Source organism: Hippocampus guttulatus, chromosome 8 (genome assembly GCF_054856545.1).
Source record: "Hippocampus guttulatus isolate MCC_2025c chromosome 8, RoL_Hgut_1.0, whole genome shotgun sequence".
Lineage (NCBI taxonomy): Eukaryota > Metazoa > Chordata > Actinopteri > Syngnathiformes > Syngnathidae > Hippocampus > Hippocampus guttulatus.
Genome location: NC_141268.1, coordinates 23263016 through 23287893, shown reverse-complemented (window position 1 = coordinate 23287893; position 24878 = coordinate 23263016). Strand labels below are relative to the sequence as shown.

Here is a 24878-nt window from a genome sequence, read left to right as displayed (position 1 = left end):
CTCTGTCAAAAATTCAGCCTTGCTCGCACTTGCCAGCACCCCGCACAAATTGGCAGGCGGGCGCCCATTTGGCATATGGTCCACAGCGGCGTGGCTTTTTCACAGTTAGCCTGCGCCGACGCCGAGAAACCAGCAAATGCGTGCGCACCGGCGACGCCCCGTGTTTGTCTGCCCTGCAAGCGGGTACGCGCGGTTTTGCTCTGACCACCTCCTCGCACGAACGTCCAATCTTTGCCGAGGAAACGCTGCGCTTTGCTGGACGGCGATGACGGAGGGGACCGTCGTCCACGGCTAACAGCGACGCCTTGTGATACAATTAGCCAGACGGCCGCCACAAATGGAAGAAGGTGCAACGGGAAGCAGGCAAAATGCAGACGGCGTGGAACCGGTTCAACTAGAAGATGCTCGACTGAACTCGGTAACAAAGCCCAGATGAGCTCGGCCACTGACAGCAAAGCAAAACCTTGACACGTTTTGTTTTTCCGTTTAGGCGATACAGTCAATGTTTGTTTGTTGGCGGCACGGTGAGCGCAAATTTGTAGATGTGTGCCGCTTGAGGGCGTCCCCCGCCTACTGCCCGAAGACAGCAAGGAGGAGAATTGGATTCGAAAATGGACCGATGTTTGTTTGTCTTCCACCAACAGCCCAACAATCCATTTCCGGCCCTTTGGCGAAAGGCACACCCTTTGCCATTCAAGCGTTCTTCATATTTTCCTTTGAGGTCGAATCACGGGCGTTGTGTGAATTTGGAGCTTTTAAAGCACATTTCTCCATCCGAGACAATTTGAATGCAATCACACTTTGCCGGTCACGTCAGCCCGGGTGACGACGCGAAGGCGTGTTCACGTCGTCCATTGTGTTCCATTGTGCCGTTAAACCAAGAGTGCCATCGGGAACGAGTCAAAAATGATCACAGGTACTTCGTGATGCTTCATCTGTCCATCGCTACCCATGCATATGTCCCATATGCGACCCTTGTGAGGATGAAGCGGATCGGAAAACGGATGGATCCTCGTCATAGCACCGTGAAGAGAATCATTCAAAGAGAGGAATGCCATTAATTTTAAGCAAAACGGTCTCCGTTATTCCCTTCCCGCGTCAAAGGCCAGACGAAGCGTTTTTCAGCTCTCATGCATCCACTCTGTCGACGGAAAGAGTTCTCAATGGATCCGGTCGGCGACCGACCTCTGAAACGGGAGAAATTGACATTTGCGCCCACGTCTTCTTTCACAGCTCACGTTGTGTCAAACGCAAAGGAGCCGCGAAAGCGGATGGCTATCTGCAATGCCGAAAGACCGACAAATTGCTCCCAACGTCGCGCGCCGGCACACAAACGCACGGCGGTCAGCCCGAGTGCGCGGCGAGCGCGCGTGCGTGCGCGTTGGCGTCTTTCAAATGCGATTGCAAATGTTCTTTGTTGCCCTTGCAGTGACTAATAACCACTGAACAATTTCAGCCAGTAAATAATACATAGGAATCAAATCACAGTGAACAAATAAAGCACCGGGACAAAAGTATTCATCAGAGCGCAAACATGTATTTACTAAACATAACGCTGGCACGATCAATCAATGATTCATCAAGGATTGGTGGGGAAGTGGGCTTGTTCCCTGCTCGTCATAATTGGAGTGGGACACCACCAGTGCTGGCCGATGTGTGCGTTGACATGGAGAAGGGACCGGGCGACACGGCGCACCCTTGCGGGAACGCGCACAGGACAGGCTGCGCCGGCCGACGGTTTGGATTCATTATCGTACTAAAGTGAGCGAGCGGTAGCATGAACATTGCGCGGCCCCTGCCCAAAGACCAACTGAGTTCTCGTTGCCACATATTAAATATAAGGGCCGGCAGAAGGGATTTTAGCTGTCGGCTTTTATTGTTTTGTCTCCTCCGTGTGCGCGCTTTATCTCCCAACGGGGAGCGTATATCGTGCCGCCTTATCGATCAACGCGCGCGCGCTAACGCGCGACTACGTGCGGTGTTTTTCCAGACAGGTGGCTGCTTTTGAAAAGATTAGCCCTCAAACGTACACATCAGTGAGACTTTTTATGTAAGGCCCCCCCGTCCCTTTGGGATGCGTCGACAAATACTCAAAGACCTTGCGATAATTAATCAACATGGGATTCATGGAACATGTGCGTGGCCCTCAGCGTGCGGATCAAAAAAAAAAAAAAAAAAAAAAAGATCTAATGGCAAATCCTACAAACCCGAATAGCATTTGCCTGATCCATTGTACAAATTACGGCAGACGCGACAACGGATGATTTGGCCGCGTGTAAAATAAGAAACGATTGGAGGCTAGCACGTCGCATGAATTCGAGGTAAGCATCAGAATCAATTGCAAATTCTTTGTTGAGAATCCTGTGCGGAATAGATTGTCCGAAGACGGCCGGGAGAGGCCCGCGACCCACCTGAGATAAAGCGGCTCGGAAGGACGCGTGGACGGATATCCAATCTCGTGGAGAAATCTCAACTAAACAGAGACGGCAGAAAGCACCGAATAGCAAGACCAAAACACAGTCGGTCGGCACCAAACCAACATTTGCATTCTTCCAATTTGCGCTAGCAAGGTGTGCTAAACTTGACGTGCATTTTTTTATTTATTTTTTTATGTTATCGCAATCTACAGGGCTTGACAAAAGTAATGGCATTTTTACAAAGTGAGGACTAAATAGTGCGGGCATATCTTTTCAAAGATAAGGAGTCCAAAAATGGTGGCAAAAAAATAAATACGCCAGTGAATGCGAGAGTCTTCCACTTTGTACACAACGCCACTCGCAACATCTTTTTGCCTGCGCTTGAACAGGACCGCCCCCTTTTGCCCTAACCGCTTGTTCACTTCTCAAAGGGCCAAATGTTTGCGTTTGCATTCATGTGAACGCTTTGCCGCTCCCGTTTTTTGCATGTCGTGAATCGGAGCCAGAGAAGTCTGTGTCGCCGCGTGTGTGTGTGTGTGTGTGGGGGGGGGGGCGTGCGTCAAAGAGTTGACCCGACTGGGATGCACTGGCGCTGACACAGCCAGATGTTTACTGCAAATGCAAAGCCCCCGTGCGCTGACGCACGCACAGAGGGGGTTTAGGCAGCCAAGTGCTTCTCCGTTGGCCCTTTCGTCCCCGCTAGGCAGAGCACCTCTCCGCTTTATCACACACGATAGACATTTAGTGTGTGATGAGCTCCCGACGATCCCATTTGGGCCTCAAGCCGACACTCCCTCTCCGCTTCCTTCTAGCGCCCCGAGTGGACCGACGACCACGAGGTAAAGTATTTGGCAACCACCCGGGACCCGTTCTTGCGCAACGCGGAACTACTCCCTTTCGCTATCTATTTGATGATCGCCACGCGGGAATACTTGGGCGCTGGTCTTAGTTAACCTGTCGTTCTATTTTAACAATCTCCCTCGGGTCTCTTCGCGCTCCATTATATGTGCGCCGGAGAAGCTGCGCGCCGTATGATTATGGGCGCGTCAATAAATTCTACTTTTGTCGGCGCTCCCGCAAGATTCCATTGGTAAAAGCGCAAGAAGATCCCCGTGGCGAGTGAGAAAACAAGCTAAAGCCGCAAATGAGCATCATCTCGACTTGTTTCTTTCACGGGAGGGAGTTGAGAAGAGCATTTTGCGCGGCTCACGTTCTCGGAGCATTGTTCGAAAGAAAACGACTGCGACGCACTGCTGGACTTGTAACGAGGGTATCTCTCATTTTCGCTGATGTGATGCGGCCGCGACGGCAGTAAAAAGGGCAAACCGCCCCCCCGCTCTGCACTGAACAGCCGCCGAATCTCCGCGTTCAGAACCCCAAAAAGAACAAGCTGGAGTAAGGTGAGCATTTTTCAAACAGTTACTTGAGGATCGTGAAGTGGAGGAAAGTATTTTTGCCCCTCACGACCGTGTTTTGAAGATGGTTCATTGGTATCTTGGAATATCTTTTATGAACTAACCTTGCCGCCCATGTCAAATGTCGTTTTTAGTTGGGTTTTTTCGGTCACGTTGCGGGCCGCAGAAGAATGGATTCCCCGGGCCTCCGTTTGGACACCCCTACTCTCAAGCACCAATAAATCCTCCCCTTGTAAAATGTCCTTCTTGGGTATTGGGCCTGATTGAAATGTTAAGGTGTGCATGATGGGGGTGTCCCTTGAGGGGAACGGGTAACAATTCTTCCCTGCTTTGCCATCCCTTTCGAAATGCTGGCACTTATTTGACACGCATCAATATTTCATTTGATGCAGAGAATGCAGCACAGGTAAGCCATTATTCCACCTTCTCAAAGGATTTGTTGAAAAAAAGAAAAAGAAAATCCAACTTTTGCTTTCCCTATGTTCAGGAATCACAACAACAACAACAACAAAGAACTCAAGAAAGCACCCGAGAGAATAGGAGCAGACTTTTGTCTGCTCCCATGCTCGCCACGTTCGCCTCCAGTGTTCCACATTTCAGAAACACAAGTCGACCGCAGCGTCGAGCCGCCGCTTCGTTCTTCTTCACAAGCTACAAGTGACTAATATTTTATAAATACTCCAAAGTTTTGCTCTGGCAGACTTGAAGTCTTTTTGCTTTATGTGATAGCGCGGTTATATGCAGGGTGACGTTTGGGCTTTCCTCTTGACTTGTCCCCGCGATGATGGGGGGGGGGGGGGGGGGGGGGGACAAATAAAAAGAGCCGGCCCATCTAAATCACGGCGCCTCCACTCATTTCCATCAACTTTGGCAGACAGACGCATTAAAGCAGGGGTCCACGGACCGGCGCCGGGCCTCGGCCCATTTGGGAGCGGGCCACACTATGACAGACCTGCGAGCTACAAGCAAACGTACGTGGCGGAAACGTGCGCTTAGAGAGCCAATCAGAGTCGCCCAAGTTGAAATCAACACAATCGGTCCAATAAACAAAAGAAGAACCGGTAGACAGAAAGGAATCGACCGCATGTGCGGCTAGCTAAACGCGCAGCTGAAGGGCAGCCGTGACCTGCAAAGATCAAGCGATTTTGGACAAGAGAAGCGATGCAGCGGAGGAAGCTGTTGCGCGCGCTATGCGTGTCGTCAAAACCAAGACAGTAAAAGCAATCTGCTGAAAAAGCAGCACCCAAGTGATCAAGTGGAAAGGATGAAAAAGCCAGCGTCAACATGAGCGGTTGAGCCGCTAATAACTAGCCATAAGTGTCATCTGTTGATCAGTCACATTTGCAAGTAGCAATGATGCTAACGCCATATGTGGCATCATAACATAAAAATGATCGTGTTTAGAATAGAAGGCGTATTTGTTATTCCTGATTGGTTCATTTCTTAGTAGTTGACCGTGTTCTTTTATTGCATTTTACAATGGTTGAATGGGAAAAAAAAAATCAATGTGAATAAAATGTTAAATTACTTTATAATCATCTTTGTTGTCAGGAGCAATGTTTAAAACTGGGTGTGTTTGTGTGTGTGGGGCGGGGGGGGGGGGCGGCGGGGGACGCTTGCCAGTCTATGAGACAAAACAGGTGGGGGGGGGGGGGACCAAAAGTAAACGTGTTTTTCGTGTGCTGAAGTTCTGTGATCACGTCAAGCCGTGATCACAGCTCTCAATGCTGAGGTAGGTCGGGACATCTTGAGCTGAAAATATGCCGCTCCCATGCGCGGCGCCGCGCTAACACAGGACGTTCGCCTCCAGCACGGTAACAAATCCATATTTGTGGCGCTCGTCAGAGAACAGGAAGATTGCGGCTAACGTCTCACATACGCTCCGGATTAGGAGACCATTCATTCATCAAATCCTGATCCAACAGCACGACTTGTGTTATCCTTTTTGATTCCATTAGTCGCATGGTTCTTAAACACGTGATAAGTAGAAGGCGCTCAACGTTTCAATCTCCCCCCCCCCCCCCCCTTCCTTTATGCAGTTCAGCGCCTGCGCATTCTCCGCTCATGAAATATGAAGAGCGGGAGGGACTCTGTCTCCTCACTGCAGGTCATCTTCGTGTCTCCTCTCCCGTCTGGCAACATGTTTTCTTAAACAGGCCCTGAGGGAAGTGCTCTTCAAATTCAAAGAGGAGAAGGAGTCAGTTGGAGCCTTTGGAATCCTCAGCGGAGCGCCGAGGACGACGTGACCTCGGCAAAGGCGACGTCGACGCGCGCTGCGATCGACAGCCGCCGTTTTTCTCGGGATGGCGTCTTTATCGGAGGGCATTGTCATCTGCCGACGGAAGCGCGCGCACGCACGCGCCCTCGCCTGTCAGCTGAATAAAAAGCAGTTTCCATGACGACGCCATTCTCCCAACTTTCATGACATTTCTGCCATCCAGGCTGACTTAAGCCGAATCACATCTGCTGTGGATTTCAGTTCAGCTCAAGAGTCGTCTTGTCCATTCACTTCTTCTCAACTTTTCTTCCCCACGCTTGCCCTTTTATTTTCTTTGATAGCACCTCAAATGTTGGCAAGACTGCAGGTTTGCATTTTACTCAAGGGAACTTGACCGTTTGGTAACCCCCCGTAACCCCCCCCCCCCTTTTTTTTTTGCTTCTTCACTACATTGAAATGCTCATTCCAAATCCTTTCACGAAACTATGCCAAAGCGTGTGGGGGCAAAGTTGCTGGGATGTGTCCAGTATTCCTTTTTTTTTCTCGATAGATCCTTATTGGCCCCGCTGTGGGTAAAAGAAAGGTGACGGAAAAAGTGGTTTAAGTTTAGTTCTTTTTTCTTTCCAATCTGAATCAGAGGCGTCATCCGAACAGCAGCGGACGAGTTTAAAAGCAAAAACCAGGCTCTTCAACTCAAATGAAATCTCAATGCTGAGCTTGCTTGACATCAAGTCAAAAGCCGCTGGCGGGCCAGCGGCTGCGCCCGGCAATCCGCGTCGACTTTGAAACGAATCGTTACCTCGGCAGCAGAGAAAGAGTAACGCGGCACACCCCGAGCCATTGCCCTCGTGAGGACTGATTTGCAATCAGAAGACTGATTGTGCATTCAACCCACAATGCAGCGCTTAGCTTTCAGGCCGCCCCGGCCGGCGTGCGGGATGTATGGGATGCAATCAATAGGCGAATTAATTACGCAGCCAAACGGGGAGTATCGTGTGACCAGAAGTAGTGTGAGAAAAGATCAGTCGACATCAATCGCTGCAACGCGCTGTACGGCGGTGGTCCCCAACCGCCTGTGCCGGGGGCTCGTCCCATTTGAAAAGTCAAGAAAAAAAGCTTGGCGGTCCTCAAAACAGGGCATGCACTTGTCTCAACTGGTCCGTGACAAAAAAAAAAAAAAAAAAAGTGGGCGAGCACTGCTGAACAGAGGTCAGGGAAGGTCACGCCGGAGCCCGTGGCGTGCCTCCACCATTTCCGCATCACCGAAGCTCACGAATATAGCCCGCCGTTCGATGACGGACATCTGCGCGGCAACAAAACGCCGGCTTTCCGAGGGATGTTTGGGTCTCGTTCGTGGGACAGCAACTCATGCGCGCCCACGATACGAAAGCAATTAAGACACAATTGAAGTGAGGCGGAACTAAAAGGAAAAGGGCGGCTGCGTACGGAGGGCTGGCGTGATGCTTATTGCCGCTGTCCACTCCCCTCAGCTTGTTCCGCAGTGAGCCAGCCCCCCCCCCCGAGTGGCGGCGGGGATGCGAGCGCACTTCCGGCGAGTACGCTCATCCATTTAAGAGGAGCAGCGTGTTGCCCCGCTTGCCCGCCGGCTGCATTCGCCTCGCTGCTAATAGGCAACAAGCACCCCGTGAATTCTTTCGGAGAAGAAGAATGGCGGGGGGTGGGGGGGGGTGCGCTACTGCTGACCTTGCCCTACCACTTACCCCGCTACTCGCATAGGCAATATTCCTGGCTGTTGTTTCGCTTCTATCAAATTTTCCATTAAAGGTGACATTTCATCTACATCGAGCCCCGAGGTGGAAAACCCACCCAATATCGGAGGAGGTGAGGGATGGAAGAATACGTTCGCGCACGTGCGTGCGCCTGTGTGTGTGTGTGTGTGTGCGTGCGTGCGTGCGTGTACGCCCCCAGCACCGAAGTGACTCCATTATCAACATAAAGGCAATTACACGCCTCTCTGTATTCACCGCAGCTATTAAAGCAAACAGCCAGTCATTTATCAGAAGTATGTAAACACCAGAGCGTTTCCCTTTCGCTCGCATCATTTGCTGCCAATGTCATACCACGGAAATAAGATGGAAAAGTATCCCAAAGTATGTTTTGTGCTCGTGCTACCGCTAGTTGCAGGGGGCCAGCGCTCAGTTGAGCACACCCGTTCTTTCTTTTTCCACCTTCGAAATTTTGCTCCAGCTCCGGTGCTGAAGGTGGCCCCAATTATTTGGGTTTATTCCCTAACGTCCTGCCTCCTCGCATCCATCCTTTGCAGTTTGTCGCTCTCGTATTGGATTTTTAGAGAGAGCACGACATCTCACGTAGGCCGATATTGGTTGCGAATTGAATTCTAAACAATCTCCCCACCTGCTTTTTTTTCCTTGCTCGGATTTCACGTGACCGTTGTGACGAAAATCGGATTTGGGTCTGCACGTCTGAATAAGGCCTACTCGATCAGTCTCAGCAAAAAGAGAAACGATTCGTAATAATAATCTGTTCACGAGGTGTCATCGCCTCGTTTATGTTCCCGTGGACGGCTTGTAACCGCCAAAGTCAATTCCTTGTCTGTTTTGCACATAATTGGCCAATACGTTGGATTCTGATTCTGATCGACCGTGCGAACACGAGGTAGGAAAGCGATAACTATCAATATGCGACGCTTCATTTCACTAAATCAGCATTTTAGGTGCCCATTGACGTCAAACGGCCGCCAAGAATGGAACAGACATAAAATATTCAGCAGACTCTTCCACATTTTACTTTGTCGGGCGACGGCCAAAGACCAAAGCGCAACCGGGATCCAAATGCGCGTGTCTGCCGCAGATTAGAAAAACAAAGAAAATTTGGGGAAAGCAAACGAGAGGCGGCCTTGCGATTTGCTCTCTCTACTCCGCTGATTGGGGTTGACGGGGGCAACGCGGCGCGCAGCTTCGGACCCTCAGACATGCACGCAAACCCCGTCACACTTTTGTCTCTCTCTCTCTCCTTCTTGCAAGCGTGCTCACTCACTCGCGCGCACACACGCACGCACTAGCATTTCTATGCCTCATTTACTGCAATTCTAAATTGGATCTGATGTGCAATTAATAGTTTAATTGGCCATTGGAGGGGGTTGTTCTTTCCCGGGAGCACGCTGCCGGTCGCGGTGCGCGGAAGGCGGGACGTGGAACTGACGGAGCTGCGGTCAATCCAACTCAATAATCCCAAACTTGTGAGTAGACAGAGAGGCGGAATGACACATGGTCCCGAAGGGCCGCTGAGCTACCAATTGTTCCGCGTTCGCGAGAGAGCGCGTAGCCGTCGAGACAAACGCGTTGACAAGGAATTGGATGAAGCGCTTTCAGAGCGCGGGGCTTCCTGCGGAGGAGCGGCCGTTAAGAAAAGAAATAACATGTGACTTCAAATTCCAATTCAATCAAAACTGCTCTACAAATCTACAACAGTTGAGCTTCTCCCCTTCTCCCCTTCTCAAAAAATAAAATCCTTTTTTTTTTTTTTTGCTGTGTAAGTTCTTGCTGAGCATGATGAAATGACGCTGGCCAACGCGTGTTGCAACTAAGGGAAATCATTTCGGTGGAAGTACGGCGCGGTAGCCAAAGTGATTGTTCCACTAAAACGTGCATTGTAGCGAGCTTCCTGCATTGTGCATCTCGCGCCATTCGGAAGAGGCTGAATTTCAACTCTGCCGTATTTCTTTGAGTGGAGGCTTTGAAGACACAGTCCATTCCCTTGGGCCGCGGCGTGTCAGCCCGATCGCTTCCGAGGGGGGGGATTTAGTCCGGACCGACAGATAAATGCATCGACGGAGCGAGTTGCTCGGCGCAGGTGGAGCCGAACATTTGACCGCTCCACTTTGATGCCGTCTCGGCTGTCGACTTCTGCACTTAACAGCCTCCGTCCCCGCTGCATTCTTCTGCAAGCGAAAAGGCGCGGCTGCGCGGGAAAAGCGGGCGCGCTCGGGGATCTTCAAAGCTGATCTGGATTTGCCCTGCGCCGCAATTATCACAACCGAGCTAATATGTCTCCGGGGAGCGCGTGTCTGGGAGCTTCTACTCCGCCAGCTACTGGTACTGCACACGCTCGGCATTTCAGCCGGGCGCCGCACCGCGCCGCGCGAAAAACACAGCAATAAACACCTCCATACAAATATAGCCTTCACGTGCTTGGCTAGTGTCCGAGTTGTCCAACGTGGCGTCTTTTGCCTTAAAAGAGGCTATTGGAAGCGACAGTGCCATGAGCAAATCCGAAACAATTTGCCTTATCCCCTGGAACGGAAAGACGCTCTGTAAGCGTTTTCCAAAAGTCTACACAATATATCATTGCTTGCCTGACCAATTTGGTTTGCAAACCGGTGCCGTCGGTGGACCTCATTTTACAGTGTCAACGCAAGACCCGGCCGGATGGTACAGCTGCCGTTTGCTCAGGGACTACATGCACGATTGGCGGGCCGTAATCAAAGGAGGCGCACCTTCCGCGGGGGGGGGGGCTCCCCCCGAACAAAAGGCGGGAAGGGAACGAGAGGGGGAAAATCCAAAGAGATGTCCGGCGCCTCTTGCGATTTCCTCGATGTCCCGAGAACGTGGATCTTTGTCAGGCGCCGACTTCCTCTCTGACAATAGTTGAAATTGAGGAAGGAATGCTGATGAGGCGTCCCGCTGAGTGAGATCTGAGGATGAGCCCGCCGCAGACACCACCTGCTTACATGGCATCGATGCCAAGCTGCCCTGCTTTTATCCTTGCATGCTTCCACCCCCCGCCCCCCCCTCCCCTGCCCCTTTCCTGTGTTGTCACCCCTTTTAAGTCCTATCGTAGATTTGCAGGAGGCTTGTGGTTTTCCAGCATTTTCTCGATCTCTCCTGGCGATCTGGCGGCCCGTCTCTCCCCGTGTCCATCTGGTACTTTCTTGGCCTCTTTTCCTTCATCCCTTTCTGCCTTCTTCCTTCGCCCCCCCCCCCCCCCCCACCCCCTCGTTTTTCAGTCTTCGCTCCCAATTGGGCATCTGAGCCAACAATCAATGTCGTTTCATTCCAGTGAAGAGGGGGAAAAAAACAAACCGGAAATGGAATTCAACTCGAAGACGTTCAACTCGGCAACAGACGCAGCCAAGGCTCAAGTGGTCGCTCGCAGTATTAGAGCAAGCCTGCTATCCATGCCACGAAGAAACCACAAAAGCCATGTTCCGCATGAAGAAAATTCAAGTTACGGAGGGAATGGCCGATCCCGAGACCACAACCTGGTGGTCTTTTCGGAATTGCGGCTTTTGAGGCAAGGAAAGTAATGTGGAAATGGGAAATGCCGTCAAATCGGCCTTGCTTGGAAGAACTTGGTAGCGTTCAATAAAGAACTGCTTCCTATCCGGGTCAACCAAATATTAGTTCAGCAACAGCCCAACGCGTCTCCTTAATTTTCCGAAAGTACAAAAATCATTGTTGTTCTTCATGTTTTGCTTTGGAGTAGAATGGGCGGAGTTCCAAATGCACGGGGATAAAAGCTAGCAGGAGGATTTTGAGCTTGACTTGACATTTCTACACACATGACGACATTTTCAACACAAAACAACGACTTTGGCCAAAGAACATAGTTCGACGCCCATAAAATGCTGACTGGTGCGCTTCACTTTCGGAGGAAATCAAAAATATCTCATTGCTAAGCTAAATTCAAATGACCTCAGGCAAGATCATTCCGACTCGCAACGACAACAGAAAAACAAAACGTGTAGTTTGCAAACATATCCCCACTAACAAAGAGACGAATTTGACCAAAATGGACCCCGATCACAGAATCCTTCTATGTGATTGCAATTTTATTCAAAAGGCAAAGTCCCGCGTAAAGGACTAGGTTGTTCAATAAAAAGCATTACCAGCGGTAGTTTTATGACAGAAAAGTCTGCAGTGCCGCAGTGACTCGATGGCCACGCTGCGGCGCGTGCCCGCCCACCTCTCGCCGCTTCTCACCTGACTCATCCACTTGATTTTCTTCTGACGACGGAGGATCAGGCAGTGACATTGAAAAAGCGGACCGCTTTCCCATGTGCTTCGTCGAGGCAGGACGGGAACGCCGCAACCCAAAATAGTCACGTGATCAACCCACATCAGTTGAAACACACAAACCACTTTTTTTCTTTTTTGCAGCGAAGTACGGAAACCACCAAATACAGGCCGACCTCGTGATGACGTACCTCCATGGACATAGAGAATCCGTACGTCACGAAGGTCGTTCGTAACCATTTCCGATCAAATGGCCGCCAACTACGACGTACTTTAAAGTACAGTATCAACATTCATAGATGGAAAAACATGAACATGTCATACAGTATAAACCTGTCAACGATAAATACGTGAAACAAACACCGGTGTTTCCATTTCATCTCTGAAAGCATTCAGGCACCAAATGAAAAGTGCCTTCTCCGGTTCAGAATCCGCCAAGCCGATGACAATCATCCTCCAATCTGTTAGCCTCGAAATCTGCCCCGATTTTTTTTTGCCATGACGAATGATCGTCAAAATCGTCGGCTTTGCCGATTCGTCGTCGGGGCCGAGCTCGCTCCGGGAGGCTCCCTTGCCAAAGTCAGAGACCAATCGGGACTTCGCAGACAGCGAGATTTGCTTCCGTCGACCAGACGCTTTTTCCGACGATGTGCGCCGTGTCTCCGGAAGTACAACGGAGGGGAAATCCCACACGGTACATTTTGTTCATAAGAAAGGTCGCGGTGGCAGTTCATTTCCCACGGTTCGTTGTAGCGAAGGCCTTTTCACTGCTCTGTGGGAAAAATCTGGTCGTTTTAATGACGTCGACGTTATCGAGGCGTTCGTCGGAAGCAAAATCGGCAAATGGAAAACGAATGACGTGAGTTTCGACTGCACTGAGAGGCGCTCGGTACGAGGACGCCTAAATGCCAACGTTTTTTTTACTTTGGATGGCAGGACCCCTTTCCCTGGTGCCCCAAACAATTAAATCATTCACACAAACATTCCATCCTTTGCCAGCCAACGCAAAAGTCGTTTCAAAAATTCAGTGAGTTGAGAGGATTCTCAAGTGCGACCTTTGGTGGATCAACGACAAAACAGAAGAACGCCACTCTTTGCTTCACAAAAGGACAGTGCAAAACCATTTCCGCGTGTTGCGAGCTACGAGCACTACTCTTGAATGTGCCAGCTGCATGGGGCTCCCTCCGGCATCGGCGTGCCTGCATGTCTGGCCAGCTGTGGACCTTCCCTGGGGCAAAAGAGAAGTGGAAAGGGCGGGTAGGGGGGGGCTGTGCGAAATATAAAATGCCATTTGTTAACATGACTTCCACTTGGACAAAATCAAGTCTCTCTCTATATCGGAGAGAACAGCATCACGGTACCAAGTGAAAATCACAGGATGAAGCCGGCGAGCCCAGCAATACCCAGAGGAATGAGTCATGAATGCAATGACATTTCCGCTGAATCGCCGCTCTGTTTGACGCTGTCCGGCGCCGTGGGAGTTGTTGGGAGTGATTGCACAAAAACAAATGTGTTGACGGATAATGAAAAGCATCATGTATCAGCATACGGTGGATCGTGCAAAGGACGAGAGGCAAATCAGCCGTGAGCCCAGAGGGAAGCCTCCGCAACGCTCGAGCCGCCCGGGAAGTCCGGCGAGCATCGACACGCCAGACGTGACAGCAGGACGCCCATCGCGTGCCGCTTGCATCTTTTGAACTTGAGCTCAGAATCATGTACGGTAGGGCTTTATGCCGGCCGTGGGCTCCATACTATGGCTCGGGGGCCATCCATTTTTCCATCTCCCGCGACATGACCCCCCCCCCCCCCCCCCCAGCCTCCCCCCAAAAATACAAATATATATGTCAGCGTGTAAAATCATCCACAGCGTCAGCTCTGAGGATGAAAACAACGTTACGCTATAAGTCAGGGGTGGGCAATTATTTTTTGCATAGGGCCACATGAGAACCAGAAAATATTATGGAGGGCCGGATCAAAAGGGTGAACTAAATTCGACATAATATTAATTGGATTTCCTTATTAAAAAGCAGTATTTTGCATTTTTTGGCACGTTTTCCAGACTTTAAGAGTACATTATTCCGTCGTATCGAACGGGATTTGCTTGACTTGGCGCTACTGCGGGCTTCCGTATCGTCTCCCCCTTCCTCCCTATGCTCTGCAATTTCAAGTAACTGTGCCACCTGGCGTTGAAATGCCTGTCATTACAAGTCCAAATGAAATGAATGCAGTCGTTGACATCGAACCTTAATTGTGTACCAACCTTCGGCGGGCCGGATTAAAAAGACCAACGGGCCGGATTTGGCCCGCGGGCCGTAGTTTGCCCACCTCTGCTATAAGTGCACATGGGATAGGAGTCCCCTCGAGTCCATGTTGCTTGCCACCCCAAAGACTTGGGAAAAATCCTTCACTATTCGCCTTCACACCTGAAACAGAAAGCTGACGAAATTAACCAGACGATCCAAACAATCTCGAATTGCTTTCTGGACCGACTTCAGCGTGTTTCACAAAGTGGCCGAATTTCCATTTTTCTGTATGAGGCCCTCAAAGGAAAAAGCTTGGACACGCACTCCCGCTTTGTGCAAATGTGGAAGATCGATAGAAAACAACCCCGTGAGAAGAATGGACACGAGCGTGCGGCTCGCAAGCTCGGCGGTGACGTCGTCAATCTTGACGCTGCCGGTTTTGGCTCATTTTTCTTTTCTCCCGGCTTCCTCCCAGTCCGGCAGCCAAACTAAAATTCTCCTTTTGAAAATCTTCGAATGACACACGCTTTGCATAATATGCTACAGCGTGCTCCTTGGTGAAATTAGAAGCACTTGGAAGGTTGATTAAATCACTTTGCAACTAGCATTAAGTCAAATCAGCAAGAGGGAAGAAACATTCTTTTCATCAGATTTGCATGTTTATACGACACGCCTAATGCATTCGGCTCTTTGGCAAACGATATGTTTCCTTGCTTGCAACGACTAATGGCCGCCAAGGAAACGGGAGTGTTTGCAGTAATTACCCAGAAGGCAGAATTCCAAAGGATTTCCGTTTGCGTTGGTTTCTTGCAACGTGTCCGCTAAATATATGCAACCAATGTTTGCGACGTCATGTCTGATGCCTTGATGCGAACGCTTTAAATCTCGCGCGCGCCTAAGTGGGCGTGCAAATCAACGTAGCGAGTTCCATGCACAAAATGAGGGAACGTGTTGATTCAGGGAAACGCTAACAACACAGGAGTAATCGAAGCTCCACCGTTCAGGTTGGCGGCTAATCAAGGCCGCCGCGCCTTGCCCGTCGCCACACGCGCAACTCAACTTGGCCAATCACCGTTAGAAACACACAACGCTGTCACTGCTCCGGTCCACTCATCACCGACGACAGCATCCATAAAAAGTACTTCCCCATCGACAGGCAAGCCGACATGAAAGCAGATGGATTTTCTCTCAATCCGCTTAAGACATCAGTCGCCGGGGTCTTTTTTTTTTTTTTGGAAAGAATCATTTTAATACTTGTGCTTTCATGTTTGAGCGCATCCCCGCTGTGTTCCAGATAGGCGAGTTAGTAGACCGCTGCCTGACAGGCAGTCAAACAGCTGGCGCTTGTTGAATCCGAGCGACGAAGCAAAGAAGTACAAAATGTTGCCCGTGCGTGTGATTGACAAACCCTGAATTCGGGTACGAGTTTCTTGGAGTTGACCCGACAATCGCATCCGTGCCAGGTGAGCAGCTCCGGTCGACGCCGGATGGATGCCTTTCAAAATATCCCATTCGGGACTAATTGGACTTGATACGAAAAGAAAGTTACACAAACGCCGAATAAATCAAATTAAGACAAAGAAAAGAAGACTGTACTTTGATCCAAGTTATGTGTTGTGCTATATTAATTTGTTCTTTTATCTTAACTGCACATGTTATGTTTCTGTTAAGGAACCTGCCTCGGGAGTACAGCTGAAAACTCGCATTTACGCTAAGTCCGGCGCACTGTTTCTTCTTGTGTTGATTAATGTGCCCCGCCCCAATGAAATAAATAACAAGTGCAGAAGAGCTGCCTGCTGACGAGCGTCGAGGCTGGCTTCAGCGCCAAAACTACCGGCTGTCATTTGGATGGCTCTCAAATGTTCTTTCTTGACATATTGGAAGCGTTTCATCAAACCTTCAGTCAAAAGTGTGATCCCGCACACGCGTGTGCGGGTAGCGGTACAGCATGTGCATAAAGAAGCCGGTGTCCAAGTGCTTTCATTTTAGCTTCTTGTCATCTTGCTTTTCTTCATAACAAGTGTCATTTGGAGCGACCAGAAGTAACATCTCGACCTACCGACGCAACCAAGACAACTGAGCGCCAATCAACGTGTCGGCCAAACAGACAAGAGAGGCTGAGAAAAGCAATTATTGCAAAGCAGCGGCGGCCCGCTCAGCTTTTCTCTGCTGATCGATACGGGCAGGAAATCCAACAGCCACATTAGGACGCCGGCCTAACAAGCAGCTTTTCATCACTGACATCGGCTGCCGTTGGCAAGCCAAAGACTCCAGGATGACTTACAGCCGCACTTTCAAGGAGGTAGAAAATACGCTCAGAAGAAAAGCGCGAGTGACATCGCCGCTTCGCAATTTCCTCATGACGACCAAGTAGCTAAGCAGCCTTCGACCGAGCAGGTTTTGTGAACCTCGTCCCGAGTTGGTGGACTCTCTTGTTGACAACGTCCGGACCGGTGTACACTTTTTGATTCAACCTTTCACAATTTGCCATTCAATTCGGATCATCGAAGGGCGGGGGAGGTCATTCGACGCTAATCTCCGGAAAATCTGTTCGTCGTCTTATATTCGGGCCAATACGGTAAGGCGGACGGTCAAATGTACGCAACTTTGCTTGATCAAGTCCGATATATCTTTTGCTCTTGGGGTCTTTGTCACCAAACTGCAAGCCAAGCCGAGACAGTTATTTGACACGCCGACGACGAGCGTACGGTCGCTCGCCAATTGGGGGTCGCCACGGTGACGGTCCTCTCATATGCAGCGTTGCTATTGTCCGCACCGCAAAACCGGAACGCCATCGAAACTCTCGATCGGAAGCCGGGACTGGTGCGGGGGTCAGTTGAGGGGACAGCTCGTCACGACGGGACTCCCGCACGCAAACGACGGTCCCTTTCTCAACATTGTTCTGGGGCTGAAACTGATCCAAGTTGACAGTTAAGCGGTGATGGCGGCGCTTGAAGCGATGGGCAGCATGACTGAGTGCGGGGAGGGGGGGGCCATCACCGTGAAAAAATTCGGCATCCGTCACTATCCTCTTGCCGTCGCGATAATCCACCGGTCCCGGGGTCTTAGTTGTGAACGTCACAAAATGTGACAAACTAGGATAGCGTGGCGGGATGGAAGGCCGGCGGAGTCCAAACAATATTTTGCTGGCAACATAAACACATCGAGATAACCAAAGGTATTTTCTCTCAGCAGATTGCAGCGGACTGCGATGAATAAAGACTTCCGCGCTTCTCCTCTCCGCTGCGCTATTTTTCTTGAGCTGCACAACCAATATTCTGCCAGCCCATTTCCAATCTCTCAGCCTTAAAAACAAAAAGGGGGGCTGGGGGGGGGGGGGGGGGGATTGAAAAGATGAAATATCCGTGAGAATGAGAGAAGTGGAAACCCAGGCACTTTCAAGCTTCAAACGGAAGAGGCGATTCTCCCGGCCGGGCAATTGGGGAGCAATCAGTGTGAATTGTCGGGCGGCTCCTTCTAGCGAGACCGAGGCAATGGTGCCCATCGTTCATGTCGGCAGAGCTAAACGCGGCCCTCGCCGAAAGGTGGAAAGGAGAGGGGGGCGAGAGTCAGACGTGGCAACGGGGACAGAGAAGACACCGAAGCCTTTGGACTCCGCATTAAGGTTCTCACATTTAAATTGAGCGCAGAGCTTTCGGCCGGCGGCTCGGCGGATCTGCTCCGTGGCCCGTGTTTGGCATTTCCTCGTCGAACGCTTACGTTTGCGCAAACCGGCCCTCTGGTCGCCCGTCACGAGCAATCCGGTCACATATGGCCGGCCTCGACGTGTTGTTTGGAGCACGAACGCGCCAGCCTACAGTGCGAAGAGACAAACTGCAGAAGGGAAAAAAAAAAGAAAAAAAGAAAAGCTTTGCGTGCTCCAGCCCAACGAGGGAGGGCCGTTTTGGGGAAAAAGCTCAAAGTCCAAAAGACGCGAGCGTTCCAGCAACTTGACGGAATATGGCGGACGCAACTGCAAGGATGGAGGGATTGCGGACGGGATCCAGCTCGGCATGTGAAATCACGACGGGCGCCACATTCTGAAGCGCGTTGTGAAGCTCGGAATGTACGCCATCTTTTTAATTGAACTGCGGTTATGCCCGCATATGGGACACGAAGACACTGACAAGTCTTGGCACGTCATCGGAGAACAATGAGCCTCGTTCAAGAGAAGCCTCGGACAGGCTAAAAGGGAGCGAGAGAGATAAAAAAAAAAAAGGATTTGGGGACGCAAATCGGGACATGCGGCTCGAGACAACAGGCCGCTTCCCCAGCGCTGCCGGTCTACCCTTGAGCAATGCAACAAACTGCCAGCACCTCGGGGCACGGGCGTCTTTTGCGCACCCCGCTCAGCCCCAATTTCTCTGCGTGCCCGTCATAGAATCCAATGTGAAGGCTTGCCTTGCCTTCCACTTGGTGCCGTGGCTCGGATTTGCCGCGGTAGCACAGTTTGCCCAAAAGTAGTGGGATTTTTTTTTTTTTGCTTTTGCGCACCTACACGCTTTCCTTTCAGAGGTACAGAGTTTTGTTTTGAGAAGACAAGCGCTGCTTTGTCGAATTTTTTCGTTTTTTTTTTTTTTTTAAACGGTTTAATCTGAAATATACCCTGAGGTAGGCAGCCGCTCCAACAAGCAGAAGAAAGGTCTCGGTCTAGGGAGACAACACGTTTTCTTTCTCTTCTCGTTGTTCATTCATGACAAAGAGGCACGCGGTAAAGGAACGGCGACGAGAGAGCGCAACGGAACAAACCAAAAGCAAGCGGGTCAGACGCGCGAGCGCCCGTCGCGATCCGCGTCTTCTTCGGGGTCGCAGACGAGATCTCCGCGGGAAGAATAAACGCCTTGAAATTGGCAACCTCGCGCGAGCTTTTCAATGACGGAGCGACGGTGTGCAAATTCCACGCTTGATGCGAGAGGCTGATTGAGTTTGAATTGTTGCCGCTTGCGGGATGATGAAACATGACAGGCTTTTTATAAGGTGTAATTAGCGCTCTGATTTTAGTGGGGACATGACAGCTATTAAATTGCTTTCAGATCTCTGCGGTGAGACCGCGTGTCTTTGACTCTCGGCAACTGCGATGCTTCGACACATCAAGCGAATTCTTTGACAATGTCTCCCAAAAAGGTGGCGCCATGAGCAGTGACCGCACTTCCGCAGAACACATTCAATGAGGCAAAACGGGTGTTCTCCTCGAAGCTTCGATATGTTTCACGTTTGTGTCAGGTTGTTAAGCAACTCCAATTTGTGTTCTCCGAAGATGCCGACACGGCAAAATAGCCATCCGACCCATCATCTGAACCGCCTCTCCTCGGGAGGGGGGGCGGGGCGTGCCGGGGCGTCTTCGGGCAGTCGGAGGGGGGGACGCCCCCAACCGGTTGCCAGCCGCGCTCACACTCACCAATTTCGAGCGTTCGACCAACCGACCCTGCATGTTTTTGGAACGTGGGAGGACCCGGAGAAAACCCACGCAGGCACGCGGATTCCATCCCTTTACCCCCGCACGCTGAGGCGGACACGCGCCCCCGCCGTGCCGCCCCACTTCATCCAACCCAGAGGAAATCAAGGCAGCGGCAGGTCACACGGCGGTTGTTGCCCCCCCGCACCCCCCGCCAGGGTTGTCAAATACATGCTCACATCTGCCATTATGAAGTCCTTGACGACCTTCGGCAACATTGGGAAGCGTACGGCTTGGTACAATCATGTCCAATCAACAATGGCGCTCATAAGCGCCTCTGAATTCATCACACGCGTACGTCGCCGTTGATTTTCATGGACTGAAGTCTTGAGTGGAAAGCGATGGCTGTCACTCGGTCACGACGCGTACGAAATGAGTGTTTGAATGAAAGGGTCGGCCATCCGGATGTGAACTTTCTTCGCAAAGGGGAAGGCATGCTGGAGTTTATTTCATAACCCGCAGAAAAAGAAGATGTCGAGAGACCCAAACTTGTCTGTCTTACGGCAGCTAACGTGCATTTACTGTTGATCGGGTGTGCAACCCGAAGATTGCAGGGCAGGCATCCCCCTCTTGACTTTCAAAGACTCTCTGCATCACTTTGGAGACGTCATGTTCAACCACAGCCTCTCTTGCTCCGTCTAGAGCTCAAGATTTTTTTTGGGGGGGGGGGGTTGCCCCCCCCCCTCCCCGAGCTCCTGCTGTTTCCATTCTGGTGTAAATGGACAACAGCTACAACCACACATGGAGGAGCATTTATGTGCAATTTTCCACAACATGTAGCCATTCTCCCATTTTCTGTCAATGCCAACAATTTCTCTTCCGCACTTTTTTTTTTGGTCTGCACATACTATCAATTTAAGTGTACAATAGCCAGCAAAACAGCAGCAATTAGCAAAGCCATTCTCCCCCTCAGGAAAAAGCTTTCATATGTGGGTATTCAGTCCCATCTACCAGATTGTTTTGTTTTTGTTTTTTTGTTTTTTTTGGGGCGGGGGGGTGTTCATCACAAATGAAGCCGTTTCTAGAAATGTGGAGAAAAAGCTAATGGGGGTGGGGCACTTTTGTTTCTGTTTTGTGTTTTCTGATTACCAACGCCGTAAAATTGACCGGTTTGCACCATTTGCAGTGTGCAAGTCGACCAGAGGAGTCCGTTGCAACAAGTTGCTCGCTTTCATTTTTACTGTTTGTCAGAGGTTTTCTCGGACAAAGTTAAAGAAATGACTCGGCACACAGGAAAATTGTCTTCAATATCGGCGGGAGCGGATCTCTGAGAGCGAACGACGGTTAGTTGCTCCGCGATCACACTCTCAGTCCCGCCACCGCGAGTTCGACATTTTATTGTAACATATGCAAAATACAAGAAAAACACTGCCCCCGATGTTTGCATGCCGCACCCCGGTCCGGCTCCTCGGTAGTGATTGGTTACCTGTTTTTCCAACTTGAACCACCAGTACATTGGCGCCTTTTCTGGCTGGTCTACATCGAATTAGCATGTTGTAGACTTTGCGGATGGTCAATGTCGTCTGGGCGCGACGGGTGTTCTCAACTCGTCTTTTGTTGCTCAACCGCTGTTCCCGAATTATTCATTCCCCTTTTGTGACCGAGTGTCGCCTTCTCCCCTGTGGTTGTCCACCTGTATTGACGTGCTAATTGTGGACTTCAACAGTCCCCCGGCCAGATGTGTGCAGGCATTTGGGGGTGCTGGATACGCACCCAAACGCTTCGATGTGCCCAAATTAAATGAAACTTTAAACATGATACAATTTTGCTCATAGATTCCTCTAACACTGTTTTAACGCGATGAACTTGTATTTCTGACCGAGAGTTGTTTTTCAGACCCATTTTTTTTCTGTCAATGTCTTTACAATTGCGTCAGCGTAGGCCGGCGACAAGGAATAAAGCAGTTCTTGTTCAATACGGCCACTTAAAGGGAACACGTTGCTCAACGAATTTGCCATTTTACGAGCCGATTTGAAATTGACAGCGGATATTTTCTCAGCGCGCCAGACACACTGCATCCAAACGGTTCCAGCTCGATTCCAAACTCTCCGAAATCCTGCATTCATACTGTTGACATCTGTCACAAAGTTGCGACAAGCAGGCACGATATTATGCCAAAAGAAAACTGCCGTTTTCCCTCGCGCCTCCCCCTCCGCATCCCCCGTACATCGCAGCTCCATGTAATTGGTTGGCATGCATTTTTGCCTCCTCGACGACGTGCACGCGTGCCGTCGGTGCCGACATAGTTTGCCCTTGCTCGTCGAGTCCGGACCGCAACTCGTCAGATGGGAGTCTGATCGGAGTGCCTTTTTTATAAGAAATGTGAGCAGCTCCGTCAATGAGTGACCTTGTAAACTTCGAATGTCCCCCTATAACTCTCAGCTTCAATGAAACAACGCCCGTTAACGATGACGAGGTTCAAAAGTGAGAAACTTCCCACGGGAATGAACATGACTATCCAATGGTAACAGGAATGAGGTGGATTTTTTTTTTTTTTAGCTCCAACTAAATCCACAGCAAATAATTCAATACGAGATGCCAATGATCGAACGGAGGAGAGTTCTCGCCAACACACTCAGTCAAACGCTTGCCTCTCCTCTCCACCCATCCGCCCAAATGCTTCCAATCGTCTGTCTACATGAAAGCGGGCTTCAAGTGAACTATTCCGGACCGTTGTGAGAACGCCGCGTTGTAAATGTGACGTCCGCGCCATAGGTTTGTCCGTTGAAGCAGCTCAGAGGCTCGCATGGGCCACGTACCGCATGTTGAAGACCTTCCTTCGCACCGGTGCGAAGAGGAGCCTCCGTTCCCTCTCCGGAGGGTTCACGGCTCCTGGGCTGCGGCTTGTCAAAAACGATTACGTCCCTTTGGTCCCTGGAAGGGCCTCCTCTTAATATGATCTGATAAGCATTTCCTTGCATATTAGCGCCGAGGCTCGGCGGTCGCGCCGCTCCCCACAGATAATGGAGTGAGCTGGCAAACAGCATTTGTCAGAGGCAGCCACTTACCTGATCCGTGCGCGACATGCTGAGCAATGCTAATAATAGCCTCTCCGCCAGACTAGCAGTTAGCGGGCCGCGGAGCTCTGCGGCTGCCCAATCGATTGTCATTTACTCGCCTTTCAAATCAACGGGGCTAAAAAGATGGAGCGAGGCCACTTCCTGTTGCCTCCAGACAGCGATGAGGGGCAAACAGCCCGTCGCCTCTGACTGATTTGAGAGCTGAAAATGTTTCAATATTTTGACGCCAAAACCTGATTTATTATTATTAGTCTTATTATGATTATTATTTTGAATCCGGCTGTATGAGACAAAAAGCAATATTTGGTCAAAAGTTAATACGTTGGTCCACGAATGGCTTCCATGCTCGCAAATTAAAAAGAGGTGAACTTTTCAGTTTTGACCGGCTTCCGGCATGAGCTAATCGCTGATATGATCATCGCTAAACGCTACCAAAGCCAACCAATAGCTCAAGATGAGAATTAGCGCGAGGCCGAAGGAGGCGGCGAGCAGAAAACAGAAGAAACAATGGCGCCGCACTGTGACTATTTTGCTCTTCGTCATCCCCGCTCAGGCAGAACACGACCAATAATGGCCGGCGTTTGGCTGGCGCGGGAGCGAGCCCGAGTGGGACCTCGTTTCCTTCTGGCTGCCGGTCGGCATTGGCCCAGCACGCTGAAATCGTTAAATCGCTCATTAGAGGCGGAATAAAACCCCATCATTTGATTTACAGAGCCAGAATCGCTCCCGCAGCAAGCAGGTAAGCTGTGCAAATACAATTACAAGGCAACAATGACTTTGGGGTGGCCGAGCTTATCGGCAGGACCCAATGGCTTCCTTCGAGCACGAAGCCGCGTTGACATTTAGGGACGGAATTTTGAACGCCCCTCCGGCCCGCCCCCTTTTTTATTTATTTATTTATTTTTTGGGGGGGGGGGGGATTTGAGTGCTCATCCCGGCGTGCATGCGTACGTACGGGCGCGTGTGCACGTGCGGTTGGCGCGCTCCTGCTCGAGACTCACAGTACATCACATTTCGACGTGTGCGTCAACATGTCCAAGAGATTTCACGAAGCGCAACATCTTTGTGAGGACGGTTCTAACGACCCTAACTCATTTGCCCTCCAACGGTTATCCTGCTATCATTTATCGGCGATAGGGGACATTCCGGTCGAACTAATAACGTTTTTCCAAATTAAAACACCGGGAAAAGTCGGTCCCTCTCCGTCTATCCCGACAAGAACGCAGACATGCAACCCAATAGAGCCCTTTTGTGCCCGCACTGCATCCTGAACCTGTGGGGCATCTTCATCCCCTCTGTGTAAGCAAAACTGACATCCTTTATCAAAGATTTATGAGCCAAAGATGCAAACGATAGAGCGTGAACTCTCTTGGGTACAGCGTCTTCCATCTGTGAAGGATCACCTGTTCTTAGGCAGGCGAAAGTGCTTGTTCACCGCTCGCTCGTAATAACAGGCGCCGTGGCCAAGGAAGCGAGGGGGGGGGTGCGGAGGTCCTGCAGCAGGACGCGGGCAAACTGCGGATGGGCGACTGAGAAACGCAGACGTCCTCGCAGCACACGTGACGTCGCAGCACGTCCGCCCCCGGCGACTTGGCGCGCTCGCGTTTCTCCAGGCGACGTGGCTTCTTCCCACATCCCCGAAACACGCGCGCTACTTTGTCGAGATAATTGGCTATCATCGAAAAATGTCAGCGTCAACGGTTATTTGTCCAAACAGCGCGCGCCCTTCCTTTGACTGGAAATCGACCGACTGACCGGCGGCGAGCGGCGCTCGGCTCCAGCTCAGCCCGGACCCAAATGAGGGCACGCGGAAATGGATGCATTGCGGCTATTAGGCTTGACTGCAAGCCAAAATGAGGTCTCCACATAGTCGACAACTAAATACACGCAGGATGAGAGGAATATTTCAAGAGAACAAAGAAAGCACCCCCACACCCCTGTCCCGTCGTGGCCATGGTGAAAATCCCTAATCTGGAGCGAGGTTCTCACATGTTGTCGACGCCACACGCAGGATTGAAAAACATTTACGCCATCTCACAACCCCCTTGAAACTGAGCGCAATGTCTTGGGTACTGATGAATGTCAAGAGCTTGATCAATAATTCGGAAGTAACA

The 24878-nt window shown here is 50.7% G+C and overlaps 1 protein-coding gene across 2 annotated transcripts in view; it reads right to left on the bottom strand.

The window, feature by feature from the left end:
- The window catches only part of cdh4 (cadherin 4, type 1, R-cadherin (retinal)), a 91370-nt gene that overhangs the window by 49355 nt on the left and 17137 nt on the right, over positions 1-24878 (bottom strand). The gene's annotated exons all lie outside the window — the stretch shown is intronic.